Here is a 21124-nt window from a genome sequence, read left to right as displayed (position 1 = left end):
CAGATGGACTGATGGTCCACCAAGACGTCCATCACTCGAACAACAAAAATAGAATCTTCTGCCTTGACGTAACCGCTGACCTAACGGTCCATCAGAAAAGTGACGGTCCACAAAGTCATCCGTTACCTGAGGGCTAGAAATGAGATATTCTTTCTTGGTCTGACGGACACCTTGATTGTCCGTCAACTTTATGATGGTCCACCACTTTGACCGTTAAACGAAATCCAAAAAAGGAGCTACTGCCTTGTCTTGATAGGACACTTGATGGTCCACCAAGGACCTGATGGTCTACCAGGTCGACCATCAAACCTTGGCGTTCTGATACCGTTTGGTAAAAATGTCATAACTCCTTCGTCTGATATCAGATTTTGATGAAATTAGTATCGATAGAAAGCTTATTCAATGCTCTACAAGGGTTAAACATCAATCACTTTAGAAGTCATACATATCTATTCAAAAAGACAGATTTAGGCTTAAGGAATGATTGAGGTATTACAATATCTCCCCCTTGGAAATATTCATCCTCGAATGTTGCTAGATAGGCCAAGAACAGGAGAAAATGAGGATGCACAGCTTGAACTACTCATATAGAAGGGCTCACTTTACTCTAATACTCTCGAGTACTTCACCAAATGCACGAATCATAGAGGGAATAACCATATAGCGGAATACATAGATTAGAAGGAAACTAAATTAAGGGAATAGTACCTTCAGCTTGATTCGAACTCATGGAGAAAAGATAAGGGTAACTGGCTCGCATATCCAATTTTGCTTCCCTAGTGGCACCCTCTACTAATTGATTTCTCCATAGAACTTTAACTAGGGGAACTTCCTTGTTCCTCAGTCTACGAACTTGATAATCTAGGATTTCAACCAGGATTTTATCATACGAAAGGCTATCCTGAACATCACAACCTTCCGACGGATCAACAACAACAGAGTCTCCAATGTGCTTCTTGAGCATAGAAACATGAAACACAGGATGGACAGCTGAAAATTCTGCAGGTAACTCAACCTCATAAGTTCCTTTCCCAACATAATCCAAAACTCTATAAGGGCCAACATATCTGGGACTCAACTTTTCTTTCTTTCCAAATCTTTTCACCCCTTTCATGGGTGAGATTTTCAAATACACCAAATCATCGACTACAAACTCACGAGCTCTTCTTCTCATATCTACATACAACTTCTGACGACTCTGGCTATCTTCAACCTCTCTCGAATCAACTTAACTTTTTCCATGGCCTCGAACACAGCATCAGGCACAATCACAGCAGCTTCACCCAATTTGAACCAACCTATAGGTGATTTACATCTTCTCCTACACGAAGCTTCAAACAGAGCCATTGCAATACTGGCATGAAAAATATTGTTGTAAGAAAATTCAATCAATGGCATATGTTCGTCCCAACTTTCTTTAAACTCAAGAATACATGCCCTCAACATATCCTCTAAAGTATGAATAGTCCTCTCAGCCTGACCGTCTGTCTGCGGATGAAAAGCTAAGCTAAGATGAACTTGGGTGCCAAGACCCTTCTGAAAGGTTCTCAAAAACTAAGAAGTAAACTGAGTACCTCTATAGAGATGATAGATAATAAAACTCCATACAACCTAACTAACTCTTGGATATATAACTTAGCATAGTCCTCAGTGGTAAAAGATGTATGTACTAGCAGCAAATGTGCTGACTTAGTCAACCTATCTACAACAACCCATATAGAATCATGATGACGATGAGAGAGAGGTAAATCGATCATGAAGCCCATATTCACTACTTTTAACTTCAAGGTAGGAATGCTAAATTCTTGCATCATACCGCCAGGTCTCTGATGTTCTATCTTTACCTATTGGCAAGTTGGAAACTCCCTTACGAACTTCACTACATCCTTTTTCATACCATTCTACTAATAAATTTCCCGCAAATCACAGTACATCTTGGTAGCACCGGGATGAATAGAATACCGTACGCTATGTGCTTCAGCCATAATTCTCTTCCTCAGTTCATCAACTTCAGGCATATTCAGTCTATTCTGAAATCTCAGTACACCATCTCCCCCTTGGGAGAAAACCTCCACCTTTTGGTCTTTAACTAATTATTTCAGTTTGACCAAATAAGAATATGTATCCTGCTTCTCCTTCACTTCAGAAACTAGGGAAGATTCAGAACTACTTTTGACCTAAGCATTACCCTCAGCTGAATCAAGAAATCTAATGCCCAACCTAGCCAAATGATGCACTTCGTGGACTAACTCGCTCTTATCTTCCTCTATATGCGCTACACTTTCCATGGATGATCTGCTAAGGGCATCTGCCACTACGTTGGCCTTGCTCGGGTGATATAACACACTCATATCATAATCTTTTAGCAATTCTAACCATCGCCTCTATCGAAGATTCAATTCTCTCTAAGTAAACACATACTATAAACACTTGTGATCTATAAAGACATCAACATGAACACCATACAAGTAGTATCTCCAAATTTTAAAAGCAAAAACTAGTGTAGCTAACTCAAGTTCATGGGTCAAATAATTCTTCTCATGAGGTTTCAACTGTCGGGAAGCATAGGCTATAACCTTACCCTTCTGCAATAACACGCAACCCAAACTAACTCTGGAAGCATCATAATATACCACAAAATCATCTACACCATTATGAAGGGTCATCACAGGGGCTGAAGTGCGTTGAGTCTTCAATTCATAAAAACTCTTCTCACAAGAATCTTACCACTGAAATTTAACTTTCTTTTGGGTCAACCAGGTCAAAGGAGCAGTAATGGAAAAGAAACCTTTGACAAAATAACGGTAGTATCCAGCTAGACCCATGAAGCCTCTAATATCAAATGGGGAAATGGGTCTAGGACAATTTATCACAGCTTCTACCTTTTGAGGATCAACTCGGATAACATCAAAAAAAACAATATAACCCAAAAAAGCAACTGACCAAAGCCAAAATTCATACTTGTTAAATTGAGCAAACAACTGCTGATCTATAAGGATTTGCAAGACAATTCCGAGATGATTTGCATGGTCATTCTCACTTTGGGAGTACATAAGAATATCATCTATGAACACAATAATAAACATATCCAGGTATGGTCTAAACACCCGATTCATGAGGTTTATAAAATCTATTAGGGCATTAGTTAATCCGAAGTACATGACCAAGAATTCAAAATGACCATAATGAGTGCAGAAAGCTATCTTTGAAATGTCACACTCTCTGACTTTAAGTTGGTAAAAACCAAATCTCAAATCTATTATCAAGAAATAGCTGACACCTTGCAGCTGATCAAACAAGTTATCTTCTAGGAAGAGGGTACTTGTTCTTGCTTGTGACCCTGTTAAGCTGATGATAGTTTATGTACATGCGTAATGAACCATCTTTCTTTTGCACGAATAAAATGGGTGCACCCCAGGGAGACATACTAAGCCTTATAAAACCCTTATCAAGAAGATATTTGAGTTGCTCTTTCAACTCCCAAAGTTCTATGGGGGACATACGATATAGAGAAATAGAAATTGGTTGTGTATTAGGGAGAAGATCTATTCCGAATTCTATATCTTTATCAGGAGGTACCCTTGGGAGATCTTCCTGGAAAACATCAGAAAACTCATTAAAAACACTAAGAGATTGAATAGTTAGAGTCTTAGAATTAGTATCCCTAACTTAAACCAAATGATAGATACAACCCTTGGATATCAATTTCCTAGCTTTAAGATAGGATATGAAATGACTTTTAGGAGACACAGAATTTTTGGAGCACTCAAAAGCTGGTCCATTAGGAAACTGAAACTTGACTACCTAAGTACGACAGTCTGTAGATGCATAACAAGAGTGTAGCCAATCCATACCCAGAATAATATCAAAATCACCCTGTATAGCTCAATCAAATCTGCAATCACAACTCTATAAATGACAGTGATAGGATACTTTTTATATGATTCTCCCATGGGTGTAGAGACTAGGAGAGGCTCGAGGATCTTTTTAGCACAAATTTCATAATTCACTGCCACCAACAAAGTCATATAAGAAAGACTTAACCTAGGGTCCATCAACACATACATGAAATATACCAGTAACAATATCTGGTGAATCCTCCTGCTCCTGGCGGGGTGGTATAGCATAAAAGCGATTCTGGTGCTGACTACCTACAGTACTAGACAAGGCACCCTGAAGAGGAGTACGATGAACTACATGGACTGGAGCGCTAATAGTCTGATTTTGGGGACGAACATCGCGACTCCCCTATCTAGCGTATGGGCAATCTCTAAATTTATGGCCCAACTTACTGCAACCAAAACAACCTCTTTGACCAACTAAGAACTCACTAGGATGGTCCCTACCATACTTCGTTCTTGGGAAAGGACTAAGTCTGTTACTCATACTATCCTAGGACCAGGACATAGAAGGCCTATTACCCTGCTCTGGCCTAGTTCTAGATACATGAGTACTAGCTAATGAAGGTACTGGCACCAAATAATGGCTCTGGAATTAAGGGCATATCCCTCTAGAAAATCTAGTCTGACCATGTACCTGCTGCTCTGATCTAACTCTCTTACTCCCTCTTACTCTTTCTCTCTCTTTCACCTTATCTGCCTAAATCTGCTGATCATGTATCATCAATCTAGAAAGATCCATGTCCCTATTAAGCATAGCGTACCTACATTCTTTCATAACATAACTAGACACGCCAGCAAAAAACTTACTCATACTAGTTCTAAAATTGGCCATCATCCCGGGAGCATATTTAGATAACTGGTTAAACTTATGGCAATACTCCTTAACTATTATGGGGCCCAGTATCAAGTTCATAAATTCTTCTAATTTTGCTTCTCTCAGCTCCGGGGGAAATAATCTATCTAAGAAGGCATCCTAAAATAATTGCCAAGTCACAGGAGCATCATTCTCCCTTCTACTTTTCCTCCACATATCCACCCAATCATAAGCAACAACTTTCATTCAATAGGAAGCCAATTTAACACTCTCCTCCTCATTCACATGCATAATCTGAGTTATCTTTCTCACTTCATCTAAGTATATTTGTGGGTCCTTACCTACTTTTAACCCATAGAACTCAGGTGGATTCATTCTTATAAAGTCACGAACCTGAGCTGCAGCAGAATTATTCCTTTACGAAGGTGGAATAGTAGCCTGGATGTCGTCTTGGGCATTGGCGGTGACCACCTGGGCTAGCACTTAGAAAGCTGCCTGAAATTTAGCATGGGATACTATCTCACTTAAAAGATCAACGAATTGAGGTCGTTCATTTTTTTGGTGAGCTCTACGAGGAAGCATTTTCTATCATAAGAGAGCACGGGTTAACAATAGGGGAAAACAATCATAGGCATAATAGACTCTTGAAAGAAAGATACAACTTTTCTTGAAACATCTCATAGACTCTTGCTCATAAATGTGGTGCATGACACACCGATGATCAAGACTCTACGTAACACGGCTTGTCAGAATCCCTAGGACTCGTCAAACCTTAGGCTCTGATACCAATCTTCTAATGCTCCAAGAACCCATCCTAAGACGTTACACTGTGCTTAAGGTTACACAAGGCCTCAAGCTAACCCTCTATGTTTGTCATCAATTTCAAAACTCACTCTAACACAAATCATTCTGAGATAAAGAGGAATAAGAATTTCAAGACCCTACTTAGATACAAAATTATACTGTCTTATACAACCAAAATACTGAGATCCTTTACATACTGGCACAATAATCTGACAAAGCCTATACTACATAAGACTAAGGAGACACTTGGATAGATCTCTAACTGACTCATACTAAACTAAAAATAAACGACCATCTATCAATAATAAAAAATGAGAGATACAGGTCCTTGAACCATGAGGACTCACAAACTGCATAGATGTAGAAGAAGGTACTCGAAGATCACTGTCACTGCTGAGACTGAGCACCTGAACCTATATCACGATGAAATAAAGAATATAAAAATATATGGAAGTCAGTACTTGGGAATGTACTGAGTATGCGGGGGTGGATCGAATATTTCAATAATATCATAAATGTATAAGAAAATCATGCATGTTGACCATAATAATTCTCTTCGCTTGAATTATCTGAAATATTTTTCTCATAAATCATCAGTAGTAATACATGCTTAATAAATCTCTTAAATCATTTATCTCAACTCAAACTCTTTAACTTATGACTTAGAGTGACTCGGTAACTCAAGAGACCTAAATCATTATGGACATAGGAGTTTATTATAACCAACATGACTACACCATGTGAGCCGTATGGAGTCCAATGCTTTGCCCTCATAAGGAGAGAACCCCACATTGGCAGGGGTGTTTAACTCTTGCCAGGGAGTACAACCTCAATCTTATCTTCACAATCTCATACTCAGCCTTTGGCCCACAATTATCAACATCAATCCTACGGTGGCATGTAGTTTTGGGTAACATCAAATTTCTCGCTTGGTGCTAAATACTCCTCCCAAACTCAGCTTAGAATGGGTTAGATAATCCACATCGATCAATATCAACTCATGGTTCTATATAAAGACCAAAACATAAATATATATATCATCTAAAAATCATAAACATCTTGTGGATTCCTAACTCGACTCAACTCAATAGAAGCTTTCATAATATCAAGTTCATTTGTTAATCAAATCATTTCAAATATCAAAAACTTCATAGAAATATCATAAGGCTCATTCTTTCCTCTTAATTTCATATATCAATATACATTAAATAATCAAATTTCTCATGGAAAGGCCAAACTCATAACAATTGTCTAAAATCATTCAAAAATCATCAATTCATAATAAAAATATTCAAATCATGGAACTTGACTTAAATTGCTTTGAAATCATCAATACATAATGATAATATATGGCTCATGGAATAAATTCTTAATTTAAGAAACATGATGGTGAAATAATCTTAAAAATCAAACTTATTCAACTCAAATCTCATAAATCATTATTAGAGAAATTTGGGTGTGAACCCACTTGCAATATCATGTAAATCAATAATAGAAATTAGATCTTTAGGCACAAGAACGAAAGAAGTGTTCTTGTTCAAACCCCACAAACCGTAGATTTTGATTTTTGAAGATATAGAAACTTGATTGAAACTTCTGTCTCACACTTTTAGACCAAGACCTTGATGCCATTGGCTTGAGGAGCTTAGTTGTTGAACAACTTGAAGAAATTTATGGGAGATTTCTTGAATTTCTTAGAGATAATTTGACTTTTATGTTTAGAAGAAATCCTAGGTTTCTAGAGAATTCTTGAATGAAATTTGGAGAGAAATGCAGAGAAATGGTCTTCTCTTCTCTACACATATATATATATATAAGGCCACAAGGAGCGGAAATGACAGAGATGCCCCTTTGAAAAAAAAGTTGAAATTTGTTGATCGAGGCCTGTGATGGTCAACCTGACGGTCAGTCAGATGGACTGACAGTCCACCAAGTCGTCCGTCACTTGAACACAAAAATTAGAATTTTCTACCTCAACATAAAGGCTGACCTGATGGTCCATCAGAAAAGTGATGGTCCACCAAGTTGTCCGTCACTTGAGGGCCAGAAATGAGACATTCTGTCTCTGTCTGATAGACACCTTGATGGTCCATCTACTATGTGATGGTCCACCACTTTGATCGTCACATGACATCCTAAAAAGTGAGCTACTGCCTTGTCTTGATAGGATACTGACGGTACACCAAGGACCTGACGGTCCACCAGGTAGACCATCAAACTTGGATGTTCTGATACCATTTAGTAAAACAGCCATAACTCCTTTGGCCAATGTCAGATTTTGATGGAATTGGTATTGAGGGAAAAATTATTCAATGTTCCAGATGAAAGAAAGTGGAAATTAGATAAACAAATCATGGTTTAATCATCAATCGCTTAGGAAGTCATTTATATCCATTTAAAAAGACAGATTTAAGCTTAAGGAATGATCTGCGTATTATAGTTCTTCCCCCTAGAGTAGAGGGAAGATAAGATTAACCAGTTTATAAACTTGAAGAAGGGTAATATGAGCGTGAAATATTACTTGCTTAATTTTACCTTAGTTGGCTAGGTATGCTTATAATATGGTGGCTGACAATAGGTCTAGGATAAGTATGTTTATATATCTGGTATATCTGATTATGTGGTTAAAGAGTGTAGAACCTTCATGTTCTTTAAGGAGATGAGTGCATCTTGACTTATAGTTCAAGCTTAGAAGATTGAAGAGGAGAAACTTAAAGAGAAAAAGAGAAAATAAGAAGGCCACAATGGGTAGTTTTAATTTTTCTTAGCCAAGGTTTGAAGGCAGTAACCAATCCCAGTTCTATCAGTAGTTTTTATCCCTAGCTCTATCTTCAGCCAGCATGCCATTACCAAAGTTCAGGAAAAATGACTGGGATAGAGAGCCAGGCTCTAAGTCCCAGGGTAGTATGAACAGTGGATGAACTAACCTACTTTGTAGGAAATTCAGTAAGAATCATCAGCGAGAGTATAGGGTAGGTAGTGATATGTGTTTTGGGTATGGAAAATTAGGTGATAGGGTAAGGAAGTGCCTTATGGACATATAGAAAGGTAGAAATAATTACTGGCAGAGCCATACTTATTCTTTAGTAACACCAACAGGTTGCCTAATTCAGTAGGGTGCCATTTATACTGCCACCAGTGGGTAACACTAGAATAGACTGTATGCTCTCTGGACTCATCATAAGCTGGAGATTTCTCCTTATATGGTTATGTATATGTTGGAAATTTTCCTTCTGCATCTTTATACTTGTTAAACCCTAGAGATTTACCTTATTTTATGAATTCTTATATAGTTGTTGACTTTAGTGTTAGTCTCAAAACATTAGTAGATCATTTTGTAGTGTCTACTCCAGTGAGTAAGTCCATTGTAGCCAGATGGGTATATGAAATTGCTTGGTCTCAGTACCTTAAAAAGTTACTTTAGTTGACCTTGTGGAGTTAGAGATGACTGATTTTGATGTCATTCTCATCATGAATTACAGAAATAGAATTATCCTGTCCTAGTTTTTTTATTAACCAGTTATTGGATTGAAGGGTAGTGCTTTAGTGCTTAAGAGTCAGTTTATTTCCCAATATAAGGCAAGAAAGATGATATCCAAGGGGTGTATTTACCATCTTATCTGAGTCAAGGACTCAAATTCTAAAACTCCAATCCTTAAGTTATTTCTGGTAGTAAATGAATTTCCAGGTATTTTTCCTAAATACCTTCCTAGAGTTCCCCCTAAAAAAGAAATTGACTTTGAAATAGATCTCCTTCTGGATCCCTAGCCTATCTCTATTCCACTTTACAGAATGGCTCTAGCTGAGTTTAAGGAATTAAAAGACAATTGAAAGATCTCTTAGATAAGGGTTTCATCAAGCCTAATATTTCTCCATAGGGTGCCCAGTTCTATTCATGCACAAGAAAGATAGTTCTTTTAGGATGTGCATCGATTATCGTCAGTTAAACAAAGTCACAATTAAGAATAAGTATCCTCTTCCTAGAATCAATGACTTGTTCCACCAACTTTAGGGTGGAAGTTATTACTCTAAGAAACACCTCAGATCCGGCTATCATCAGCTTAAATTTAAAGAATGTGATAATCGAAAGATAGCTTTTAGAACTCGATATGGTCACTTCAACTTCCTAGTTACTTATTTTGGACTAATAAGTGCCCCTGCAGCTTTCATGGACTTGATGAATAGAGTGTTTAAATAGTACTTAAAATTGTTCATCATGGTTTTCATTAATGACATCCTTGTCTATTATGATAGTGAGACTGATCATGCAGACCATCTGAGAGTTGTTTTCCAAACCCTTAGAGATCATCTGTTATTCACTAAATTTAGTAAGTACAAATTTTGGTTGAGATTAGCAGCCTTTCTTGGTCATATATTTTCTGGTGATGGCATCTAACATGACCCTCAAAAGACCAAAGCATTGAGAAACTGGTCTAGACTCATATCACTATTAGATATCAAGAGTTTCTTAGGTTTAGCTGGCTATTGTAGAATTTTTATTGAAGGGTTCTCTTTTACTGCTTCTCAGATGTCTCGACTAACCAAAAAAAAAGTGAAATTTTAGTGGTCAGGTTCCTGCAAGAAGAGTTTTTAGGGGTTAAATACTTAACTTAGCCCCAGTCTTAATGTTATTAAATAGTTTAGATGGATTTGTAATGTACTGTGATGCTTTTAGAGTTGATCTTAGTTGTGTGTTAATACAGAAAGGTAAGACCATAGTCTACGCCTCTAGACATCTTAAACCTTATAAAAAGAATTATCTGACCCTTGATTATAAGTTGGCAGCTATTGTTTTTTCCTTAAATATTTAGAGGAATTATCTCTATAAAGTCTATGTTGATATGTTCAAAGATCATAAAAGTTTACAATATGTGTTCACATAGAAAGAATTGAATCTATGGGTGTGTTGTATCAATCGAGCAAGGCCAATGTAGTGGTGGATGCCCTTATTAAATTATCTTTTGGTAGTGTTTTTCATGTTGAGGATGATAACAAAGAGTTAGTCTGTGTGATCCACTAGATTTCTAGGTTGGGAGTTTGGTTGGTTTATTTTATTGAAAGGTAATGTATGGGTCTAGAATAGTTTGGAATCTTCATTGGTTGCTAAAGTGAAAGAAAATAAAGACAGGGACCCAAGATTAGTCAAGTTGAACAAGGTGATTAGAGATTAGAAGGTAGAGGTTTTCTCCAAAAGGGGAGATAGTGTGCTTTATTATCAGGGAAGATTATATGTTCCATGTGTCGATGGTTTTATATAGCAAATCTAAGTATAAGCATATAGTATGCGGTATTCTATTCACCATTGAACTGTTGGTAAGTTAAGGTTGAGCACCAAAGGCCTATCTGTACACTTCAAGAGTTTAGCATCCCCACTTGGAAGTAAGAGGTGGTGAATATGGATTTTGTGCCAGAGTTGCCTCGCATGCATTATAAGTATAACTCGATATGGGACATTGTTGATAGAATCAAAAAATCCAACAATTTTGTGCTAACTCATACATTGTATTTAGCATAGGATTATGATATACTCTATCTAAAAGAGTTGGTTAAGTTGCATGGTATTTTGTTGTCTATCAGATCAGATAGAGGTACTCAGTTTACCTCCAACTTTTGGCAAGCTTTTCAGATGGGTCTTGGTACTTAAGTTCACCTCAGTACATCTTTCCATCCTTAGATGGATGGTCAGGCAGAGAGGAACATATATACCTTAGAGGACATGTTGAGAGCCTACGTTATTGACATTAAGGGTAGCTGGGATGACCACTTACCATTGAATGAGTTTTCCTACAATAATATTTATAACTCTAGTAGTCACATGGATCCTTTTAAAGTTCTCTATGAGAAGAGATCTGTATCTCCTACAAGTTGGTTTGAAGTAGGTGAGGCTACTTTGATGGGGCCACATTTAGTTTTGAGGCCATGGAAAAATTTTTGTTAATTTAAGAGAGGTTTAAAATAGCTTAGAGTCATTAGAAATTTTATGTTGATGTGAGGAGAATAGATCTTGAGTTTTATGTCGGTGACCTTATGTATTTGAAAATTTTACCCATGAAAGGGGTAAAGTGGTCTGGCAAGAATGAGAAGTTCAATCCCCATTATGTTGGCCCATATAGGTTGTGAGCCGCTTTGGTAGAGTAGTTTATGAGCTAGTGTTGTCTGCAGACTTGGCATCAGTGCATCCATTATTTTATGCCACCTTGTTAAAGAAGTATATTGGTGATTTAGCTTCAATTGTGCCTTTAGAGAGTATGGATGCGAGAGAAACTCTCTCTTATGAAGACATTCCAGTTGGAATCCTTGACTGTCAGATTCGTAAGTTAAAGAACAAAGAGTTTCCCTAGTACAAATTCTATGGAGAAATCAGTCTGTTGAGGGAGCTACTGGGAAAGCAAAAGCAAATATGCAAGCAAACTACCCTCATTTTTTCTTCATGAATTCAGACTTAGCTTGAGGTAGCAATTTTTCCTTAAATTGACTTATTCCCAATCTTTGTTTAACCTATGTAACCATTCTCATGTCATTGCATGCATTCATGAAATCAGTTCAATCTAGGTATCATGTCATAAACTCAATTGTTTAATCATGTTTCAGTTCATGAGCATTCGGTAAATGACTTAGTTTCCTTAGTATCTTATATTAACTAACCTCATTTGATGACAAATGTTCTCAAGGGGGAGATATCATAATACCCTATCTCTGGAAGTTTTTATCCATCATACGACTAGACCCTTCAGTTGTATGCATAACATATGACTCGTACATTAAACTCATACCAAAGATAGTGTAAGATGAGTGACATTTTGTTTAGCATATGACTCAACCTCTTGAAGTCACTAAGAAGCATACGAGTCGTATAAAGTAAGGTGTACCAAAATTAGTTTGAGAAAAGGTAAGGTTCTATCCAAGGTATAAGTATACGGTTAAGAGTCTTATGAAGATGATATAAGTCAGAATGCCACTTATATGTTGACTATTGTATACTCTCTTCGATTCTATGCAGCTTACAAGTCAAGAATATAAATCACACCTTATTATAAAAGTCGTATGGTCTACTTATATGGACTGGCGACAAATTTTGTAAGGTTTAGTTAAAGGGCTTTTAAGTCTTTTCCCCTCTTATAACTTCTACCCACGACCTATAACCCTCAAGGAGGTTTATTTTCCTCTAAATCTCAAACACTTAACACATTAATCTCCTCTCTCATACAGAAGAACACCAATTATGGTTTCTTAGATGGAAGAACAATTATAAGGATTCTACCCTAAAGTTTGAACTATAGGTATATAGGGTATTCATTATTGGGTTTCTTCTACTCATTAAGCCCAAAAACCTTCTCTTATATTAAAATCTTGAATTATATCCTATTTTATGAAATAATCCATGAATTCTAGAATTTTAGCACAACATCAAACCAGAGGGTCAGAGATGGATGAAGAAGATCCTTAGCAAAAAACAACGAGATTTGGGAAGAGTCTCCATCAAACTTACAGAGTGTGGTATGGTTCTTTGAGCTATGGTGACAATTCTAGATTATGAAGGGCACTATCTCAAAGTTTTCTAGGATCTTAGTTTGGTTATGTTGTGATGAGACACTAGCTTAGAGAATTCCCTGGTAGATATATCAGCTAAAATTAGCCTATATTCCCTGCCAACCTAGAATTTTGAAGATAGGCTATGATTTTAGAAATTTGGACATAATTTTGCTAATTTCTCTCAGTGTTGGTTGGCCAATCATTTAGTTTTATTTTGTGTTGTCTCCATATGAAATATTCAAGAATTATTGCAGCTACAAAAAAATCAACTACTAGTCTTGGGTGTGTCCCTGACATGACATTCCGGTCATTTATCTTAGTTAGATTAGCTTGAGATATTGTGACATCTTTAGTTAGAGATAATGTGCTTAGCGCCTCAGTTAATGATTCAGTCAGTCGGTCTAATTTACACAATTAAGATTTATTTTCCCTATGCCTTTTAAGCATATGACTGTGGATGTTACCATAATTGGTGTGTTTTTATTTCTCGTATTTATCTCTTATTATGTAATTGGGTTTTTCATACCCATTGATAATTGTATGACTTGATGAATTTATATGGATAATTATGTGCCTTATTGTTGAATCCATGATTATGCTACCACTCTATGGTTTAATTCTTTTTGTAGTGGATAGAGTAAATATATATTAATGCTTTATCCCAATAGGTGTGGTTTTGGATTTGAGTCTTATTTATCTTAGTACATTAGCCATGTTGTGGCTCTTGAGTGGTACATGATATTGATATTCATTTTGGTACCTCCTGTTTATTATATTGATAGTGATATTTTTGTTTCTATTGCTACCACTGTGTGAGGTTTCTGATAGTACGTGATATTGTTACTTGATGTTATTAAAAGATGAATTTGATTCTCGTTGGGTAGCTATATATACTAGTGTTATCTAGTTAAACTTTTATTTTTTTTGATATTATTTTGCGGCTTGAGTAGATATAGCCCAATTTGATGATTTCTTTCCCCTAGCGCGGTGAGGTTCACTATGGTCCCTCTTAGTTAGCTGTATTAGATTTATTTTAGGGGGTGTGGTATCAAAGGTAAGTCATATTCCATGGTTTGTGTGGATTTTGAGTCAGCAATTTAGTTATGTTGCTCATTTTAGAGTTTGAGATTCTTAGACATGCCTTCTGGGTTGTGAAATCTTTTGTTTTGGCTATCCTTTCTGATATAACCCATTTATAAGATAGACCATTTTGAGGTTAATTCTTCATTTGTGGATATTTCTTTATTTGATAGCAATTTTAATATTTTATATTGAGATATCATGGATTTATCTCATAGATATGTTGGGATCGTTCCCTCATGCTAGATTGCCTTGTTGTTAGTGTGGAGGTTGAATACTCTTTTGCCGTTGTGATATTCTTTTTTCTAGCAGAGTTAGAAAGTTAAAGAAAGGTTGCATTTCCTGTAATCACTTCTTAAGTTGGCAAATTAGAAAATCTTTATCTCAAGTTATTGGCATTTTGGTGGTGGTCTCGACCTTAACCTTAGTTTTGAGATTTGTATTTCTTCTTTGATAATGTTGCCCTTGGGTTGATTCAAAAAATCCCCATTTCAATATTTATTCTGCCTAGTGAGGCTTGGTGGAGTGATTCTCCTCAATGATATGAGCCTGTGGCTATTTCTTTGCCTAGATGGAGTATTACATTGGTTAGCTCCCAGCATAAGTTTCATTTCTTTGAGTAGCTAAATTTTTTGCCTTCATTGGTGTGGATTTTAGCCTTGAGAAGTTTTGAGTATATTTGGATAGTTCAAGCCCTCCAGTAGATATAAGATGCGTTATATGCATTTTCAGCTAGTGATTTTTCCTTTGGCATGATTCCTATTTTTTTGTCTATGTTTCATTCCCTCCAGCTGACATAGAGTAGGTTGCTTGTGTTATCAGTAAGTGATTATCCCTGTGGTGATTTTTCTCTCTAGATATTTCTCAACTATGGCTTGGTATGATTTATCTCGGATATGTTTGATCTGGATTTTAGAGTCGATTGAGATAGTTGACATTGATATAGCCTTACTGGCCCCATTTTCAATTTTGACTCCTTGGAATGGCAATTTTGAAGTATGATAGATTTGGAGCATTAATGCCTACTTGCTTTTAATTTTGATTTAGATATTTGAGATTATCTAGTTCAATTTTTGTATTGATATTTTAGCTTAGTGTTGTAGAGCTGTCGTGCAGGCTTTATTTTGCACTAGTTTCTATTTGAATTTCATTTATAGGTTGGTTTACCCTACTCTATGGTTGCCAATTCGGTCTTCTAGACTTTGGCTAGATTATAGTTGATTAGTGTTCTGATGATAGACCTCATATTGGTTATTTCAGTTTTGACCTCAAGTTTTAGCTTTTTTGGGAATTTTCGATGATTTACTCAAGGGGTAATATACTTGAGTTGGATTTAGTATGTCTTTATTCTCAGTAGATGAGACGTTCTTGAGTGGAATATTCAATGATGAGTATTTTTACCTTAGATTTTAAGATTTCGGTTTCATTTTTATCCAGATTGGTTCCAACATTAGCATGGATTGTGTTCCATGATTATCTCTATTTTTATGCCAAAATAGAGTCTTTGGAGCTTATTCTCATGTTAGCCTTATAGACTTTCAGCATACCAGCTTTAGTTATTGAGTTTATGATGAGACTGTGTCGATGAGACTGAAGTGATTTTCCTCCAGTCTTAGAGTAGACAACAGGTGCAAAAATGGAAAGGAAGGTTATTCTTGGATTTGGAGTCAGATTTATGACCTATGTCTTGGTTTGCTTTTGACTTTGATGATCCTTTGTTGTTGTATAAGGATATGATATGGTACCAGCTTGATGTGATTCAGATGTGCATGCATCAGCCTTTTTCAGTTAAGTTGGAGGCCAGTTAGCTTTAAATTAAGTTGGCTATTTAGGAAGTAGAATGAAAGTGTTAATTGAAAAAGGGATACCTATGGTAACATCCTTTGCAGATGATCTCTCTATTGAGGTTTTCTAGGAAGTTCATGCTTTGAGCATGCGGGCCCAGTACCTCATCCTTTCAAACTTTTGAGATTATTTTGGTCCGTTGACTTTAGGGGATAAAAGTCCCTTTAGTAGTAGATATTGGATATTGTAATGACTCTTCAAGTCATTTTCCATATTTATGCTTATCTTTACTATTTGAGCTTCTCCATAGTTTCCCCAAGTCATTAATGACTTGATGGGACTGATGGCTTGGTTACCCGGCAGTTAGTTTGATTTTTAGAGTCAACTCCCTATTTTGAAGTCTTTGCTGCTTCCAAATGGCACCGGGAAAAAACTTCAGTGAAATAATCTCGGATTCAAATTTCGACTAAGCTAGCAGATTCAAAATATTGAATTTAGTTTAGGTAGACCTTTGGCTTTAGTCCTAATGCACCTGATCTCATTTTTACCTATTGGTCGAAAACTTAAAAATTGGAAAAAATATATGTAGGACCCACATTTGGTTGAAACTACCTTAGAGTACAAATATGACTTCTCTATCACATCCAGAATGTTGATTTTAGGCTAGGGAGACCCTTGGTTCAGGTCCCAAGGCTCCCAGACATATTTCAAGCTATTGAGGGGATTTTATGAAAAGTGATGAAACTATAGTGTAGGCCCCACTCTTTGCTTAAATGATCTCTGATGAAAGTTTTGATGATTCCAATGGATTTTAAATATGATTTACACTCAAAATTCACTATTAGATCATGTTCTTTGGATTCTAGTTGAGACCCGAGGGTTAAAAACTTATTTTTGAGTTTGGTGTTACCTGGTGCACCCATAATTGCGGACAAGCATGTAGCGATCGCGAGTAGCATGATTGCAGCCCATATGATATTTCTTCTACTGTAGGGGCTATATAAAAGGCCCAAGATGCATTTGGTGCCTTTTCTCTTCACCATTTAGACCTAGAAACCCCAAAATGAGTATGTGCCTTTCCCCTTCACCATTTAGACCTAGAAACCCCAAAATGAGTGTAACAACTCAAAATAGGTCGTGGGGAGTTAACTTGGGAGCTTAATTATCATCTTGTATCACGATTTTCTTCAAGATTGAGGTAAAAATTTCTTGAATTCATGCTTGAATTTCTTAGTTTGGATCCAAAACCCTAATTTTTCTAAGGGCTTGATTTTAGCCCAAAGTATGCTTCGTTTTCACCCATTCTTTGAGGGTTATGATTCCTTATGCATGTGTGAACATTGGGTTAGTCTCAGATACTCGTTTTGCATATGTAGGATCCACTTGGGATTTTGGTTTCATTTTTGGACCCAAAGTAAAATAGTGCAAATGGGTTTCATTAGACTCGTATTGATGAGTAGATTATGGTTTTAATAGTGTGATAGCATTTTGAGGATTGTAAAGTGAAAATGAGAATGTGGTGTATGAAGTGATGTTTTGCGGTTTGGCCTTATGGTAGGCTTCTGTCTAATTTTCTTCATATATGATGTGTGATATATATTGCGTATGAATATGGATGTTATGCTTGATTATGAGTAGGTTAACTTGTCCTTGAAATATTGATGTTTGGGGATTAGATAAGGGTTTTGGACATGTAAGATAGCACGTTTATAACCCTTTTATATTGTATAGTCATTTCTTTGCCTTGTATAATACTATATATTTTTCTTTCACTCTTTATTCATATATTGACCTGGGATATACGATATAGCATTGATGTATATTGAATATAATTAGAATAGGATAGTTCACCCTTATACTTCCTTAGTCTTATTATGTTAGAATCTTAGACATGAATAGAATAGTTGTTCCTTATTATCTTATTGACTTGTCATATGATTTCTGGACTCTTGGGTGTAGTTTCCATTTTGCTTATATGTTGTATAAATCTATTTTATCTTTGGAGCTCAGTTGGCAGTAGCCTATGAGTAACATTTATTTTGTACTAATACTGCACTTTTGCAACATCTAGATCATAGTATGGGTTATCGTCGTTGATGTGTGCATCATGTAGAGCATCCCTGGTTTAGAGACTTAGAGTGAGCTCTTGATGTTCGGAGCATTACTTATCTCTCTCTTATGTATAAGACTAGTCTTTAAGTTCTATTCGAAGATAAGTTGTACCATTGTATTTCTCTTGATATTTCACTTTTGTACTCTTTTATTATTAGAAGATGTTGTATTGATACCACCAGGTTTTGGGATTCTTCTATATATCAATCTTTATTTTTTATATTCTACATTCTTTTTCTTATATTATTGAGTAGTCTGTTACTAGTCATTCCAGACTACGGGTTGGCTTTCCTACTGGTGGGTTATGGTAGGCGCCATCATGACTTGACATGTTTGGTTGTGAAAACATCGCACTGAGAGAATACAGAGATGATGACTCCTCTATCATTTAGGCATGAGTCGTTAATAGCAATCCCTGAGTTCCATACCTATGGTGCTATTGTAGATTATGAGGGGTCCCCTGCCAATTACACAAGACACCCTCTTCATTTAGGAGATTAGCCATGTGAATCCACATCGCCAGTCATGTTTTGGTACCGTTGACAAGGTACCAGAATCCTTCCAACTAGGGTTACAAGTTTGACCCCAATTTATCATATTAGGGCATATCGGTTGTAGTCAGCTCTCATAGTCTCAATGTTGTCTTCAAGGTCGATCAGTTCTGGTTTGTATGACCAAGTGTATAGATCCATATTTAAGTCATTTAGATTTCAAATTATCTCAATATATATATATACATATATTTATGCTTGGTCTTGCATTGTTATTTACATGTCTATACATCCATGTTCAGTTATCTTACGCTTTTTAATTAGTCCTTATCTTACGTATTAGTATATTTAAAATATTGATAGCATACTCTTCCCTTATTCTATGTATCATATAACATAGGTTTGGATGCTCAGTTTCTCGACCAGTCCAGCACTACCCAACAACAGTAGTTGTGACTCTTCTTCTATCAAGGACGACATGATTTATTGTTACTTCAGCATCTATTTATGTTAAGTTAGTTGGGGGTCCATCCCATCAAATCCTAATAATTCTTATAGGCTTTCAAAAAGCTGGAAAGTTAGTCAATTTACGATTTTTATAAGTTGTTTCAGACAAGATAGACATTCATTTAGTTTCAGTTTATTTGGGTAATTTAGATACGTTGGATTACATTCCAGTGTTTTGATTATAGAATCTCATCAATTATTTTCTGCATATGTTGTTTCCATTATTATATTATTTAGTGCTCTCAACAGGTACCAGATCATCGGTTAGCTTACGATCACTTGTGGTCGTAAGCATCGTTGTCGTGACCAAGAGGTAGCCTCGGGTCATGATAAAACTTGGTATTAGAACCTAACATTTTAAATTATCCTGGGGTATCTGAAAGGCATGTTGAGTAGAGTCTTGTGTGTGGATGAAACACCCAAGAATGTGGCCTTACAAAAAAAAATTGGTTTTGAGCATGATGACAAAGATACAATTGGAAAAGCCAATCGTACCCTTGGATATGGGTCGTATCATTTACCCTTCCCATATCTTATAAGTGCAGCCTAGTGAGGTAGCTCACTATCTTCTATATGACTTGACCTCTTTTAGCTGTAACCAATGCACAAGAGTCTTACCCTAGATGATTATATTAAGTGAAGTCTAAACTTGAGTGGACTATTTTCTATACAATTGGTCCATACGAGTTAGGGGTTGAGTCATACCCTTTGCATATGACTCATGAGTGTGTAGTTGTACCCTTAAAAGTGTGTGAGAACTAGGAGAATCCTAGGGTACGAGTTAGGGCACCACTAATATCATAGGGTACAACCACTTATGGAGTCGTATGGAGGAGTCGTACCCCTGGATGGAGTCATTTTATAGCTTTTAACTGAGTGCCTTTTTGACAATTCGCATTTCCTAAACCCTCATCGGTCTTTACAGAAGGTGGAGGTGATTCATGAGAGGTTAAAACTTCTCAACGTCCCCAAAAGTCCTATGTGGACGTCTATCTAGGAGTTTAGAGTTTGATATTGGCAAATGAGTATTCTTGAAGGTGTCTACCATAAAGGGAGTGGTACGAGTCGGTAAAAGGGGAAGCTTAGTGTCACGGGCTCATTTTTCAACGTGTCAGCGGCACACAATTCTGCCCGTGCGGCGCCCATGGTTCCCCCAACTATGGGCCAGCCTTCCTCATTTCCCAGGTCTTTAGCACGATCCTGTGCTTGTGGGAAGCTCTCCTCAGAGGCTTGCCCCCTTTGGTGCCGCTCCTTCAACATGTCGGCTGACATGGCCAACGTATAAGCAACTCTTCTGGCGCACCTTTAATTCGTGGATCTCATCCATAGGCGCTCCTGGGGATGGCTATGGACATACTCGTCCCTTGCCTTGGCCTGATCATTGCCATCGCATGCACAGTCCTATCCTCAAGCTTGACATCGCCTCATGCATGTGCACTTGGCCTTTGCTTCGCCCGAGTAGGGCAACCCTCAATCCTTGGCCTTTGTCTCAAGCGTCTTTCTTAGATATGCCCTCTCATGTCTTATGGCATAGCCAAACATAGCCCACGCAACTTGTATCCAGCTTCCGTAGCACAGTGTCGCCCCACAACTGCGCGTCTAGGCCAACGGACCCTTGCTCGCTTGGCTGAACCTTGACCAAGCTCACAAGTTAGCTCACGAGTCTCTTGGGGAGAGTATCTCGATTGCTCTATCGGCTTGGAGGCATCCTTCCATCATTTAGACAGCCCCCGGGGCTTGTCGGTTCATATAGCCAACCTCTAGCCTTTTCCAACGCCCAACGCTAGTCCACCCGACCTTGCGTTGCCCATAGGGTTCCCGAGCCCTATGAGTACCTTGCGCATTCCTTTGACATGCCAAGGCAGGCCCTTGAGGTTGTCCCTCAAGGCAGCACACTTGGGGTGGCCATCTGTCGACACACCCGGGGGAGGCTGGTAGGCTGTCACCATTCATACCCCCCTTATATATGCTTAAAATAAATAATCCCAATGTCCGCCACTAGACATCATTTTGCCCGAGAATCATACTGGGGCTTAGATCATTCATCCGACCTTCAAATTGGGTGCCGTTTGTTCCTACTCCTTTCTCTTGACTTC

At 37.3% G+C, this 21124-nt stretch overlaps 1 long non-coding RNA gene across 1 annotated transcript; it reads left to right on the top strand.

Moving 5' to 3' along the window:
• The first annotated feature begins 313 nt into the window (after positions 1 to 313).
• LOC124892968 lies at positions 314 to 20396 on the top strand. The gene is made up of 3 exons (XR_007050491.1): positions 314 to 326; positions 8678 to 8680; positions 20115 to 20396. It is a non-coding gene; the product is annotated as an uncharacterized LOC124892968 (long non-coding RNA).
• Positions 20397 to 21124: the final 728 nt, after the last annotated feature.

Source organism: Capsicum annuum, unplaced genomic scaffold (assembly GCF_002878395.1).
Source record: "Capsicum annuum cultivar UCD-10X-F1 unplaced genomic scaffold, UCD10Xv1.1 ctg5263, whole genome shotgun sequence".
NCBI lineage: Eukaryota > Viridiplantae > Streptophyta > Magnoliopsida > Solanales > Solanaceae > Capsicum > Capsicum annuum.
The sequence above is the reverse complement of the archived record's forward strand: the minus strand, read 5'-3'. Positions and strand labels throughout refer to the sequence as shown.